The sequence below is a fragment of the Thermobia domestica genome, chromosome 2, assembly GCF_964235325.1.
Source record: "Thermobia domestica chromosome 2, izTheDome1.hap1.1, whole genome shotgun sequence".
NCBI lineage: Eukaryota > Metazoa > Arthropoda > Insecta > Zygentoma > Lepismatidae > Thermobia > Thermobia domestica.
The window spans coordinates 189,108,136-189,123,047 of NC_137455.1; the positions used below are offsets into that span (position 1 = coordinate 189,108,136).

At 32.1% G+C, this 14,912-nt stretch overlaps 1 long non-coding RNA gene across 1 annotated transcript; it reads right to left on the minus strand.

The window, feature by feature from the left end:
* Positions 1-1,173: 1,173 nt before the first annotated feature.
* On the minus strand, positions 1,174-14,569 carry LOC145679786 (uncharacterized). The gene is made up of 3 exons (XR_014130534.1): positions 14,477-14,569; positions 7,684-7,739; positions 1,174-1,748 (listed from the first exon to the last, which is right to left on the minus strand). It is a non-coding gene; the product is annotated as an uncharacterized LOC145679786 (long non-coding RNA).
* Between the last annotated feature and the right edge of the window lie 343 nt (positions 14,570-14,912).

Below are 14,912 nucleotides of genomic sequence, written 5' to 3' on the forward strand. Positions count from 1 at the left end.
AAGCCTTTCGGATTTTACTCTTTGAATCAAAAACATGAATTTCAGACCTGTAATAAACATAGGATGAATAGCACATTTCATAGGTTTCGGGTACAAATCCCTCCACCTTTGTTCCCCTGGATTTGCCGAGCTTATTCACGATAATTATTCCACTGAAAACCTAACCAAATGGAGCCAACAAGACAACCCACAGAATACACATAAAGACGTAGACAGACAATCTAATAGAAAAATTGAAAATTAACTCACCTCTGAAAATCCACGTTTTTACCTCAACTTTCTGTAGTTTCTCTGCCCTCAATCGTCTCGGACCCTCTTATTAAAACAAGAATATTCCACTGTAACGTGAGGTTATGCTCAGGACTCAATCTCAATTCAATTAGAAACTCAATTGAGAAAATGGGACGTAGATCCACAATTTCCCACATTCACGAAATCGAGAAAAAATATATACACAATTATAATTACGTGATTCTGAGTATTACTCATGCACCTTTCTGCAATTTGCTTGCTAATAGAAGCAGAGAGAACTAAACCAAGCCTCCCTTCCAACACTTTTATCGAATTTCCAAGCAACACTATTTTCACTAATTTTTCAAAAATACGCAAATACACTAAATATTGCAGAAAATGAAATATCACTATAATCATAATCCTCACTTGTAATGGATATTCTTATTTCCTTCTATAACACACTCTTCTACAAACGAAGACTTCAATACAAGAAACGTGAACCAACACGAAACGTCCATTTAGATTCATAATCCATTCGAACAGCTTAATCCCTCCAGATGTTACCCGTTCATACAACACAGCCCAAGTCAGCTAGCCGAGGCCAGCTACTTACGGCCGCAAAGCCGTGACCATGCGCAGTCAACGACCAGCGCATAAGCCAAGACCTTGATATTTCTCGGTTACGAAAGGCAAAGGAAATCTTCTCACAAACGTTATTTTTACATTTAATTCTTTCTCTCTTAATTTTAAAAAAAATTCGCAGATGATTCTTTTGTATAAGCTTATGTCTCTTGCTGTAACACATAATATTAAATACATTAATAGTAATTTTACCATTTTCCTTATCGAAGATTTTACATTTTTTATTTTTATAATTTCTTTTTTTTTTTCCTGTGACTTGTAACGGGCACGTTACAGTATCAACTATTGGATTGCATTTAGACTTCCTCTAGAAGAGATTAAACCTTGCTATTTTCTATTTATTAAGTTTCTGGGACATGAAACATGTTAAACATCTCTCCGACTAGTAAAAGTAATTCCAAAATGTACACCCTAGTAAAACTATACTATTCAGTTCTTAATCCACTAATAATTAGTGACAAAATATTGTTAATAATACTTTTGCATTGTGTTAATAATACTTTTTATATATATATATATAAACGATTGTCCGCCTAAACTTTCATTGTAAGAATATCATGCCATCCATTATTAATGTGCCAATATAACCCTGAAAGTTTAATGGTAGAAGTTGCCTCTGAAACTAAATTTTATCATTTATAGGTTTATATAATAATACAGTAAGTCCTAATTAATGACTTACAACATTGTAGTCAAATGGTCAGTGATGGTGATGATGCTCCTTCTTATGTTCATGGCTCTCCTTCTTCTTGTGGTGGACGTGGTGGTGAGATTCATAATGTTTATGCTCATGTTTGTGTTCATGATGGTGGTGATAAGGATGTTCATGGTAATAGTGTTTGGGATGATGATTGATGTGCTTCTTATGGTGTCTAGAACGAAAAGAAAATCAATTAATAGTTTCTTAATTTTGATAATAATAGCAAATGTACACCAAAAATAGCTAGAAACTTAGTTAATTGCAAAGTAATTAATTATGCAAAATTGTCCATAAAACTTTTAGAAAAGAAAAACTTATTTTGTTAACATCGACAAGAATGAAGTTATATTGTTTTCACGGTTATCTAAATTTCTTGTCTATATTTCTTTCTCCTCTTCATCTCTCTTTCTCAATCACAGATATAAACTGTTAGAGGATAAGATGTACATAGGTGCAAAATGTTCAAGTATGTGACACTAGCCGAAAAAATTGGCTAAGGTAAAATGGGCACGAGTATGTGCAAATAAAGAGAATCAAGATGTAGACTAATGAGATTGAGAATATAGATGTTGAGGATTTAAAGATTACTAGAAAGGTTATAAATATACGTAGAAAGATGATTTAAGAGGATTTACGATGATAATAATGTGAGTTATATAAAGATATGGAAATAGAGTGGCTCAGATTAAGAATAAATATATAAGAGAAGATATCAGAATTAGTTGTTGGTTTGTTTGATGTAGTTGCAAGTAGAGTCAACGAATTGACATTTAGATTTATAAAAGATCATTTTTTAAGATTTTAACATAAACATACTTGCATACATTGATGTATTATATATTTGAACATTTTGAATAAAATAAAGAAAAGTAACAGAAATACTTTTAGTATTAAAATATAATTATATTTTGGTAGGATATAACAGTAGATATATAACTTCCACATTTGTATCATGAACAATAATAAAATAAATTTGATAGATATTCAGTGAAGAAAAATTTGATAATACTTGGTGGTGGCATGCGATTACAGAAGCATTGTACAAAACGTGAAATATTTTAAGACTTGCGAGTAAACTTTAAATACAGTTTTAAGTTATTACGGTCACATGGATATAAATTGACTTTAAACTTATATTTAATGTTTGACATAATATGATATTTATATTTATGTATTATTTTCATAAGTATATAAAATTTACTCAAAACTCAAATTCAAGAAAAAATATAGTAATTTAAACTCAAGTAATAATTTTAACTCTTTTGTTAATATAATATTTTATGTATGAAATGCACTGTCAGTTCAGATTATTTTGTCAGAATCTCTATATATAAAACAAAAGATCCTGACTGAGTGATCAACGTAGGCTAAGCTGCTTAAGATAGGAACTTGGAATTTTAACATTGCGCAGAATTTATAGTTTCTAAAGATACCACGGGGTAATGATGTTTGGAAATTCGATGGGGAAGGGAGGGAATAGAAGTAGCAACTACTGTAGTAAAATGTCCATACCTCCGAATTTCTGAAAGAGCTCCCTCGTGGCTATATGAGTAGCGTACACGCCTTTGGCACGGCTGTAGGTCTAGATTTAATATAGCTCGTTGCTGAATACGGGAGCTTCAAATTGAAATCCGATCCAATTTTCATCTCTCAAGGGTAGAAACGTGAAATTTGGTACACGGACTTTCCATTTAAATAATTATACGTGTTTCGCTGTTTTCTTTTTGTTTATTTTCCCTATAGGAAGGAAGAAAAAGCGGGAAGGAAAAACGGTGAAATTACAGTTGTTATAATAGGATGGCCATATCTTGAAATCCTTTAATGTTAGAGATATTAAATTTGGTATTTAGATTTTTCATTTAAAATAATTAAAAACATTCCTGCGTTTTTATATTTCCCAAACGAGGGAAGACAATGGCGAGTTATAAAGAGTGAGGCTTGCAATTCTTAACATAAGATGGACGTACTTCGAAATTTCTTGGGGCTAAACACATGAAATTTGATAGTCAGACTTTCATTTAAAATAATTAAAGATGTGTCTCAGTGTTTTCAGGTATTTCACCTACATGGAAATAAAAGAATGAGTGCTTTGCAATTGTTAAAATAAGATCACGATATCTCGAAATTTCTTAAGGTTAGTGACATAAAATTTGTATTTAGACTTTTCAAATGCTGAAATAAGAGGTGCAAGGCCATGGGTCGAGCAAATCTGAGACTGGTTTCCAGTTAGCCGAAAGCTAGTTAACTATAAATGCAAATAAACATTTAAAAGCATTTGTAGGAGAAATAATTCTTTATTTCATCAATATTGTACTATCTAAAATTACTCTTATTATTACGATCTATTATGGGTCATTATTATTATTTTGTTATTGTGTGTTAATTTGTTTCTGCACCAAATTTACGTGACATACGTTGGAAATGTTAAATAGCAAATTACGAAAGGTACAGTATTTAGAGCTGAAAGGCTCTCAAAATATTTAATTTCGCTTAAAAAAAAATACAAATCAAAATATAGTATAACGTTTGCTGTCTATTCTGATTTCAATACTCATTCTTTTTCAGTTACAAGTTTGAAGTGTAATTATCTTTGAACAATAAGTTTAACTACGTAAAATAAGCTGTCCCTGATGTTCTGGTGAATAGGTTTCCGGGTTCTATTCCCAGTGGGAGAAAGTTGAACGCATTAAGTTTGTTTGGATTACACTTTAAAGTGAAAGTCCACATTTCATGTTCCTCGATGTTGAAAAGGGACATTAAACATCAAGTATAACAGTATCTACTATAATAAGAAAAACTTTCAGAATTTCTCATCTCCGTAAAGTTGATGCCAAATTATATATGTTAACAGGTTGAGTCAGGTCCAATATCCTTCCGAAAATAAATTTTAACGACCTTACTTCAACCTAAGGTGAATGATTTTTAATGCCAATATTTCCATTTTTTTTAACACACAAGTGTACGTACTTCCATTAGTTGTGACTCTATGCTGTCCTTGTTTATCTTTAAGAAATTAATCAATGTAACACTCTGTATGCGCTATTTTTTTTATGCATAACTCAACGTTTCTTTCAGAGACGTGACCATGGATATTATCCCGGAGACCTCGAGATTTATCATCCCGAAAAATTGTCAAATCTATGATTGATGTTAAAGAGAAGACCGTGTAGAAGAAGAAAATGCTTGAAAATATTTTTTAAATATACTAACTAACTCTATGGCCTATGGAACCCGGAGGTTCAATGCCGTGTTCACAAAAGCTCTCCACTGACTTCTATCCTTAGCTAACTGCATCCAGTTTCTACTTTGTATTCCAATCTCTGCGAGATCCATCTTAATATTGTCCTCCCATCTGCGCCTAGTCTTCCTAATGGTCGTTTTCCGATTGGTCTTCCAGTTAAGACTTTGAAAGCTTTCTACTTTCTTCCATTCTAGCTACATGACCCGCCCACCTAAGCTTCCTAGACTTGACTACCCTAACAATGTTGGGTAAAACCATATAAATTATGTAGTTCCTCGTTATGAAGTTTCCGCCATTCCCCATTCCCGTTCCTCTTAGGTCCGAATATTCGTCTCAGGATCTTGTTCTCAAATACTTTCAGTCTATGTTCTTCCCTCAGAATAAGTGACCATGTTTCCCAGCCATACAGAACAACAGGCATGATTATCATTTTGTATATTTTAAGCTTCAAATTCCTCGACAGAATTCACGACGATAAGAGATTTTGAACCGAATAGTAACACGAATTCCCTGCTTTTAGTCGACATTTAATTTCTCCGTGAATATGATTTTCCTCTGTTAATATTGATCCTAGATATTTGAAACTATCCACTTTATCAAAAGTATTATTTAATATTTTAACACATCCATAATTTGTTGTATTCCGGTCCCGACGCACTTCCATGTATTTAGTTTTCTCTGCATTTACTTCTAAACCCATGTCCCTGCAAGCGTTTAATAAGATCTCTGCAATTCTTTTTATTGTTCTCCTATCATCCCCTATTAAATTTACATCATCAGCATATGTCATAACCTGGTGAATACCGTTCAACTCTAGGCCCTGATTGCTATCTTTGATTTTCCTTATAGCGTATTCCAGAACGAAGTTAAATAATAATGGCGACAACGCATCTCCTTGTTTCAGGCCATTCTCGACGTGAACGCTCGTGGAGAAAAATTTTCCTACCCGGACTTTACTTTGGGATTCATTTAAACATATCTTAATTAATCTAATTAGCTTTTTCGGTATTCCTAGTTCTGTAAGAACGTTGTATAATGTTTCTCTCCTAACCGAGTCGTACGCCTTTCTAAAATCAATAAATAGTTGATGTACCGGGGTATTGTATTCCCACTTTTTTTTAGTATTTGGCTAATGGTAAATATTTGGTCGATAGTTGATCGATTTCGTCTAAATCCGCACTGATAATCTCCAATAATTTCATCTGCATATGGAGTCAGTCTTGCTATACTACACAGTGATATGTGACAAAGATGCGGTAAATTTAACCTCCTTGTGTTCTTTGTTTGAAACATTTGATCGTACAGGAAAGTAAGGTATCAGAAACCTTTGTCCGATTTCATGATTTAGATGAAGTTCTTATACAAGCAAACGTAAAATTCTTTAAATTCTTAGCAAAAGTGTGATTCACAATAAGCCTATGTCAACAACAATATATATCCTGATTTCAACTCTTAGGTATGATGCAATAAATAGCGAATATGTAAAAATATAACATGTGCCTGTGTCAACAGGTATCATTGAAAGGTCTTCATCACAATTAACCGAATATTAATACCTTTAAGAAACCGAATCAGAGATTCATCATTAGACCACTGTATGATGATTTCTACTGAAGATGTCCCAAGTGAAGCACTCATGTTCTTGCGTGGTATGTAGCAAGAAAACAAAAAGTTCCACATGTAATAACTTCCAAATAGTTTTCTGACCGATTTCTCTAATTCTGATCATTGTAAGGAAGTGCTATCCAGAAAAACTTTAGATATTAGTTTTGTTTCAAGCTAAAATTCTTTGTCTATTACTCATTTATTCATTTAGAGAATATATTTATAATGATTTTAAAACTAAATTATTCTTTTTAATTTACTTGAAATTTCTCCAAATGAATAAATGAATGAATGATGATTTTGTATCAATAAATTTATTATTTGCTATTTACAAACTTGTTTACTCATCACTTAATCACTTAAACATATGTGCATGCTCTTTATTCTTTCTTTAAAATAGACTCTAAAAATGCAAGAATTTTAAATCTTGTATTATTTCATGGAGTATCCGTAGAATAAAACTTTCCTGTCATCTTCCTTATTTCAAAACAGTAACACCGGTGTCGTATTTAGTATTTTATGTCGGAAACGTAGGTTATTGTAAATCCAATATGGCAATAAACCTAGTTTTATTATAACGTTACCATTACATATTGGATGAAAAAATTTAGTTTAAGTTCGTTGTGGAGTAGAGGATCTCAAGCCTTATAGATCTTTGTACATCTGAGAGTGATTCCAGATATACCCCCTAGAAAGAGTTTTCTGAAAGAGTCTGGAATAGCTGATACATCTGTATTACTAAAATGTTGAACAGAGTAAGTATACGACATATAGTTTCTATGCTCATCTATTAAAGTGATAAGTAGTTTTGTGTATTTGTGATAACAGGAATATATGGGTATATACCTGATTCTGTCTTAATTTTATTATTTAGATTCAGACAAGAGAAAGATCGCATTGCAAATTACATTAATTAAGAAAAATGAGAAGGGTTATTATTTGCGAATAAAATGTAACATACATGCATATAAACATAACGTTAATATGTTTCATAATGTGCATTAAATCGGGATCTTGAAGGCAATAATAGCTTAATAATTGTCGCATGATGAAGTCTTGAACGTGTTTCATCTTTATTTATATATTATGATGTGACTTTTTCATTACATTCCTCAAGATCAGTAAATCTAATTTATGGAAGACTTAAATATGTTTTAATTATGGTACCCTGGGTTTCCTGAATACATTATACAATTATCGTTCCCAAATTAATTTGTTTTTAAAAATGTATTTATATTTAATATTATCTATATTTACTCACTCATGATGTCCAGCAAAAGAAACTGCCAAGACTCCAAGAACAATGAAGCACAGCAACTGCAAATAAAAATATATTCATGTCATAATCATTAGATAAAAAAGTATTAGCATTATAAAGTTGACAAATTATTATACTTCCACTTTCTTATAAAGACATATATCAAACTGAAAAGTAATGAACATAGTAGTAGTTTTACACATACTCAAAGTTGTATTTGGGATCAGACGCTTGACTTTTATTTTCATAGTGTCAGGTATTATAGGGAGACAAAGGAAGTATTTGAGATATATATGAAAACTTTTTTCAAAGATTGATTCATTATAACTGAATATTTCAGAACAGTATTGGACAATTTCAGTAACAACAGTAATGCACTATTCATGATCATAGCAGGATTGACAAAACATTTTCAGTTAATATGTCACGTTGTATGAGACACTCTGAATCAGTTATGTAAGCTCGAATGATCAAACTTTCTTTTTACTGAAGACTTATATAGTATTCAGTTGTAGAAAAGGTAGCTGCTTTTCTGTGATCAGTGGCAAGGGAGAATTGAACACCTCTGTATATGCAATTTGCATTTTTAAACCTATCTTGTTGCTGTATCGTATGTATCGGTTGATGATGTTTCCTTTGTGATAATTCATTTAGTATATGAAATATTCTTTCATTTCCTGTTTTCAAAGAAACTACTGTTTAATTTCCAATATTTACTTAACACTGTGAATTAATATCACATATGCAATTTGTGGTTAAAATTGCATATTGTTCTACATCATATATAAATGAGTTATTAAGTTAAAATATCAAATTTAATATTTGTTTTCGTGTTCAGCAGGTTAATTTATTCATTGTATTAAGTTGATTAAATGTTATACGAGGGCACAAATTAGCAAATGAAAGTAACATATCAACTAAATATTAATTTCTAATGCATTACTGAGCTAAGCAGGTGAAGGTTTTGTTTGTCTACTTTATCTTTTGAAGGTAATTTCTTAAGTTCTTTCTTTGAAGTTGCTTTTCTAAGAAATAGTCTCATCTACATTAATTAAATGTTGTATAATGATAGTGATTCTTCTATGAACCGAGATGGTTATTTTCAACCGAGATGGTTATGGCCGTAAAGAAAACTAGCCCAAATCCCACATACTAAAACTGATTTCTTCAAAGTTACCAGTTAAAGTCAGATGAGCCAATATAAATTTGAAAAGCTGATATCATTATTATGAAAGTGATTTTACAGAAATATAGTAGCTCGAATTCCATGTTAAACTATAGGTTCATGTCTCACTTAGCCTCGGTACTGAAAGGGATAACAAGTGTTCTAACTTATTTAATACCAAATAATTTTGGAAAAGTAATGAAATCTTGCATGTTGACTGATCAGTGTAGAAACAGTTAACAGCAAAACAAATGGTAATGATCGATCATGTCTATGGTCAATTATATTTCCAAAACTATTCCATTTACTATTGACAACTGCTTTTCTCTCTTGGGTGAACTAGTCAGAGATGATTGGAGTTATATTGACTAAACATCGGTAGTTACAGTGTAAAACAACATGGTTCCAATCTGTCTCGTGCTTGAGCAGTAGAAGCCGAAAACTATTTCACAATGTTTCAAGTTGGCCAATTAAAGTTTTCACTCTGAAAGTAGTCACACCACAAGAAATGCGTTTGAGAAATGATAACTGAGAAATTACCCATTGCACTAAGCCTAAAAAGTTTAAGACATTCCTGTTCTTCTGTGTTCCTGTGTGATGAAACTAGTCAAAGACTTTCCGAGACGTTTTAAGTAAACTTTAAGCTATAGTAATGATAAGCTTTGTTTGCTCATTACAGAACAGATTATTATCAACTATTACTATGAGATATCAACAACGTTATGTTCTTAACATTAGAATGATTCTGGTGAAGTTACCTTTGGTAAACGAGCTAGTTTTATTTTGTGCTCATTTCCAAAATTAGTTTGCTAATTTTTCCTAGCCTTTCGTAAATCCATTTTACTTTCTGAGGAATTTCTTGCTGAGGTGTTACACATTAACACACGTGACTAACACTCCATAATAATAAGTCATAACAGTAATACGCCTTAACACTTCAGAGAATACAAAATGCGTTTAAGAGATCTTTTATGTAATATACCAAACAAAATTGGAACTAGCACGATTAAAGAGAAAAATGTTCGAGGAAAATTGCAATCTTATTTTTTAAGAACAAAGAAGTAGTAATGCATCAATAAAGAGAAAATACTTTCATTCTGTGATTAATTTAATTTTTTGGTGAGATTTCACTATGCAACTATCAATTTCCTACAATCACCACAGCTAACAGTACTGGTTATAGTCAATGTTGTAAGAGTAATTGAAGAGCTATGTTAATTAAATATAGACTTTTGTAGGTCAGCATTAACAGTGAGGGAGAGTCACTGTGTTGGCCATATATCACTCCAAGGAATGATTGCCCAAAAGCAGTTGACCAACTTCTCCCAATAAAGTTTATTGTGCCATAGAAGTTAGATTCAAGTCCTCAGAATATCGTACATAAAGAAGTTTGCAAAGCATTATATTTATTAGCATATTATTCAATAAAAATTTAGGCTGAACCTCATTAATTTTAGTTTTAAAAAGTTAAAATTCAGTACTCTTTTACGCCTTCAATTTACCTTCTTTTATATTGGTTCCTTACATACATATCGAGGAAATAAATTCAAATAGAATGAAATGAAATGAAAAGAAATCTTGAATTTGACACCATCCAATTGTGCAATGTAGATTACAGTAGACGAGCGATAGTCGAAGGGAATATCGATAATAAAAGATTCAATTCGTGGAACTGCGGAGGAAATTTAGGCACCGCAGCAAACACATGAATATGACAGTGTCTTTGATTCACTCAGTTAGCCTGAGAACAGTATTTTGGTCCTTGAAGAATTAATTAATTAATTGTATAATGGAAAATATCTTGATATAATTATCACGAATGTAGCAACATTGTAAAAAAAAATACAATATATATGTTTCATGATCGTAATGGAATTGCTATTGCTTCCAATCTGTTGTTGTTAACCTATTGCAATTGATGAGCACTATATTATATATAGCACTCACGGATATATATATTACGTGTTTTGCTCTGTTTAATGAAATATGTTAAATCAACAAAATAATTGTTCGCACTTAGCAGAAAAATCTGTAAAGAAAATATTTACTTTCTGAATTAATTAACCTAATTTTTGTTTCCACAAACATTGTAGTTTAATGGATATTATTTCTATTTAATATGATTAGCAACCACAAATCATAATATTTAATTTTCCCCACGCTTTATATTGGGAGAAATATGCAACATAGAAGGATCAATTTTTAATATGGTTTATTATTTTCGTTTCTGATAGAAAGAAAACTTAACACAAACTGTTATAGGAAGCATAAAATTTTCTATTAGATGACAATATTAATATATTATGATTCTTGAAAGAATTTTGAAAGAAGTTAACAGGAGTATGCTCTCAAGATCCTCTTCTTTTCCTTTTTGATCTGCCTACCATTTTCTAAACAACTTCATTATTATTAAACGCTGGCATTTGTGGCAAAATAAATCACCGACAATGGAAGGCAAATGTCAAAACAAATTTTAAAATTATTATTAAAAAATGGTAGTTTGTATTGTAAAATGAACTTATTTATTGTATTTTTATTTCACTAATTTACCAACAGCTCACATTTAACAATTAAATACTAGAAATCGTACTAATTAATAAATATAACTTTGAAAGTATCAATAACTAGAACACATCAAAATATAGAAAAAGAAAGAAAACTATAAGTCATAGAAATAATAATATCATAAACAGCAGATAAAATTCGCTAGGGAAAACCGTTACCAGAAACTACCTCAAAAATACTTCAATTCATATCAGGTAAACCTTATCTTAGCACTTCGTAAAGCAGTCATACCATAGTTCACTTCTGTTTCCACAACATCACGACAATTTTCTTAAGGTTGTTCAAATACAACTTACGTCAAGTGTGCGATAAAATGTGTTTGAAGGTTGAAAATAGTCGTTCAATCTCTAACGCTGTGACAAAATCACAGAATATTTAAAGAACGTTACAATCTTGAAATTCACAGTAATATGAACCTTTCCATGTACTTGATTGGTGAACAATTATTTATCCCCTTTGGTGAGAAGCGTTAAATGGCGTGTCTCCGAATCAGAGATTTACTTATTTTCACGATAATGATAAGCAATATTACTTTTATTTTCGGAAGAAAATCTTGAAAAAGCAACCACAAATTGGAAAATATGGCCGATAGTTACACTTCAAAAAATGAATCAGGTTTCAACATGCTTTGGACATTTCTTTTTTAAGAAACAACTTTTGGTCATTGTTTAACATGTCCAAGAATGTTATGAAATGTTCTATCAGTGAACCAAAAATATCTAAAATGCCTCCTAGCAGTGGATTGAGGGAACTGTCCGGAGAATGTTCAGAATGTACCTAAATTCCTGATATCTCCAATGAGTATACAAACACAAGAACGACTTTAAGCAGCTTTAGTACATTTTAGTCATCACTATTTTCGTATTTACAAGACGTCTTTGAACCCTATCCTAATTGGAGATAGGAAAAATTCAGGTATATTTTCAACTCTCTAATGGCGAGTCCTATTAATCACTGTTCGGATTCTTTGTAGACAATTTTCGTTCACTGACAAAACACATCTTGACAATTTTTGGACATATTAAACAATGACCAAAAATCGTTTCTAAGAAAGGTCCAAACATGATTTGTATTTTACTGCTTACAATAAATTGTGTTGCTCCAATGTGCTAAGTGAAAGTGGTGGAACACCTTCGTCGTTATATGGAGATTGAGTATGAGCTTTTGATGTGAGACCCAGGTACGATTTCCGGCGGGAGTTCATGTGGTTCGGGTTCCACGTTAAGCTGTAGTTCCACACCTCATTTAACCTCGCTGCTGAAGGGAAAGGTGAACTTGAAATCAATTGATCTCGTAAAAAAACAAAGACGAAGTATGACTTTCATGGCAGTTTGCCATAACCGCAGTCTATTATTATGGATTTTACGCTAGAGATCTGCACTTTCATAAGCCGCAGTGGAGTAGTTAATAGTGAATTCACTTCAGGCCGGCTCATTCTTCTCACGTTCCGATGCAGCTCAGGCGTTCCCCCAGCGTATGTAGAATAGGCACCTGGAGAACCTTTGAGATAAAGGCAACTGAAATGTTCTGCTGACTACGTTATGTCCTATAAGTTGCCAAAGTCGAAAAAGTTTGGAGACTAAGTTCTCTATAGTAGTTTGTCCAATAGTGTCCTTCAAATCATTTAAGAAAAAATCTATTATCAGAGGTAAGTTAACTTAGAACACAGTGTGGATACACAGTAGCTCAGTGGTAGAGCGCTTACCTCTGGTGTGTGGGGTCCGTAGTTCTATCCCCGTCAAAGTAAGTTTGTGGTTTACAACAGCTTGTCGGTCGGTTTTCTCAGAATTCTCACGTTTTCTTCCACATTCTCATTCCACCAAATTTTCCCATCATCATTAACTGCCTTAAACATGTATCTCCTTTAGTCTAGAGGGCATAATCGTGGGACGTTACATTGAAAGATTTCACTTTATTCCATTTTGTAATACAGCATTGTCAGTTTCCTAAGAGAAAATTTTCCGTCTGAAGCCATGCATTTTACGATTGGAAACAAAATTTCCCATCAACTAAAATAAGTGTTTCTCCTAGCATTGCAATACAGCAGCGACATTTGTGCCGAAACATAAACAACAGAGGCCCACTTCCTATCAGTTTGAGCAAAGCATGTTACAGAAACAATCTGTGTGTACACTTCGGGAAAATTATATTTCCTTTAATGAGATGCTGTAGAAAATTGAAGTGTCATGTTTCAACTAGAGCATGTATTAATTGTCTCCTTAAAAGCTAGTAACAACAACAATTTTATTAATAATAATAATAATAATAACCTGAATCTAGATGTGAAGAGACAGTTTTAATAACTGATTCTACATCCGGATTTACTAAAAGAGTAAAGGTAGAAATTAAGATTTATCTTTGAACGTTGAATCGACCTAAAGAATCACATCTCTCTATGTGTTATCTTCTTGTTTTGTAGTGATTAATATTTTTGAAATCGGACATGGTAGATTTTTCCACTGTCGGTTACAGTAGAGAAATTATAGCTAAAACTGAACTTATACTTCGGACAATAAATTCATATAGGAATGAGGTTTATAGCTCTATTATCGTTTTGTTCTATGGGTATCAACATTGAAAGCGGAAATTGCAGTAGGTTTCAACTTCTTTCTGTATCAATAAAGTGATCGAAATGGAAAAGGAGTCTATTCTTGAGACGATGAACCTATATCAAATATCTATTTCTTGATAATCTTTACCATTTACGTTCTAGGACGATCAAAATTGAGATTGTTAATATTAGATTTATACCGTTTCCAGTTAGAATGGAGAAATAACGATAGAGATGATATATATTCTGGAGATGCTGAATCCATGTTTGAAAACAGTTTCGGGGTACTTTTTTTTACCGTTTTTTTCTGATATCTGCTGACAGATGGACAAACTGACGGACGAACACGGTACTTCTATAAGAACTTTCATACTTATGAAGACTGTATTTTAAAAGCCTAGAAAATACACTTCAGATTGAATGCTATAACTTTTTAAAGAAAAGTCTAAAAAATTGAGGACCCATAACTAGACTACAAGAAAATAATGTAGTAATAAAATAAAATTATACAATACCAAAGCTCTTGCATTAAATGAAGCCATTGTGCTCACTTCACTTCCTTTTGTTGGTTCTTAGAGCCCTCTGCAGTGACTGCTATATTCAGGAGCGCCTCATGTGCTTATATACACACCCACGAACAATGCTTCTTAATGAATCAAACAATACAATTTCTTTCTAAAAGTTTACCTACTCTTCCATGCGAAAAGTTTATATCTTGAATCATATATTACGACACTGTCGCATTTCTAATGTTCACTGACTTTTGAAATTCATCTTTCTTTGCACGCAAAGTATGTTTTTTTCTCTCTCTGAAGTTTATTCTGTATGAAATGATGAAAAAAGATAAGGCATTCCATCCTAAAGTATGTGATGGTATTCAGGAAAAGACAAAAAGAAATTGGACATGAGAACCAACATAAAAATCATAAAAGCACTTTAGATTGGGCTTTA